Here is a 1,378-nt window from a genome sequence, read left to right on the forward strand (position 1 = left end):
GTGTGTGTGTGTGTGTGAATGTGCTTGTTTGTATACATGTGTGAGTGTGTCCATGTGTATATTATGTCTCTTGTATGTACGTGTGTGTTTGTGTGTATCTGTGCGTGTGCTTGTTTGTATGCATATGCAGAGGTGGCTCATGGGTCTAAAAATTGGGCGTCCACAATTAAACTATCGCAGTTTGAAGATGTTCAAGGGCATAGTAAATGGGATGGTGTATAATTTTTAAATCTTTGAGATCGTGAGGACCTAATGCTTTTATTTTCATTCTTTTTATTTGCCGCTTTGATTCCTAAAACTACATCTACATATTAAATATTTATTAGCTAAAAATCAATTCCGTTCATCTTGCATTGGAACGGAAAACTAAAGTAATAAAACTTTGACCGCTCCCCCAAAACACCATTCAAAAGCGGGGGGCTTTGATGGCCTTTGGGTTAAAGTGTTTGCCTTTCCTTCAATAGGTCACGGGTTCGAATCCGGATAGCGACAGAAATGTTTCTTCTCTAAAAAATTGTCTCCTTTCACTTCTTTTCCTTCTCTCTAACAATGTTCTGTCTCCTACTTTCGTCTCCACTTTCTGCCCCCATCACTCACCTCCTTTGCCCCTTCCTCTGGGCTCATGACTCTTTCTGCAGCCTTTCTACTGCTACTCCTTGGCGCCTTCTTGCTGCTTTTTTCAGCCACACCTCTGATCTTCTGGTAGGAAAGATCTACACCTAGCTTTCTCGGACAAGGGCGAACACCTTCGGAGGTCCCGTGTGCAAATTTTGCACGCTAAAGATCCCTTGGTGGTCTAAAATAGATAACAACAGGCTTCGTCGAGACCTAGGTAAATTTTTAAAAAATCCTACCTATTGAAAATGTTTAATGTGTCCCGCGCGCTCATATTACCTTATGCAGCTGTGAGCGCCATGAAACGTTTACCAAGAAAAAACATTCAAAGGCGCAACTCAATAGACGGTGACCTAACTAACTCAACTCTGCGTTCACCTCGCTGAAGTTCACGATCGCAGAGTCGGGGCAAGACCTAAATTTAAAAATAGTGGCAAGACAATGAACCAATCACAATTCACTTGAGCTCTCCGCTGGATTGCTTCGGGGCTCACATTAATTCTATGGACATAAAATATTATATTATATTATGAGAGTTTGAGGAAAAATTCTCTACCAATGCTGTCTTGTTAATGATATTGATGTACCGCCAAACTCGCTATGAGTGTCGTCATCGCTTCTGTTAACCCAACGAGCGATTTATCAAAGATTCTACACTAGTGGAGAATCTTTGCTACCACTGCTAAACAATATAATACACGCTCATGATCCGTTATTCTCACCCCCACCCCGGTGTAGTGTTGGCATGAGGCGAGGACTCCCC

Source organism: Aplysia californica, unplaced genomic scaffold (assembly GCF_000002075.1).
Source record: "Aplysia californica isolate F4 #8 unplaced genomic scaffold, AplCal3.0 scaffold01074, whole genome shotgun sequence".
NCBI classification, from domain to species: Eukaryota; Metazoa; Mollusca; class Gastropoda; order Aplysiida; family Aplysiidae; genus Aplysia; species Aplysia californica.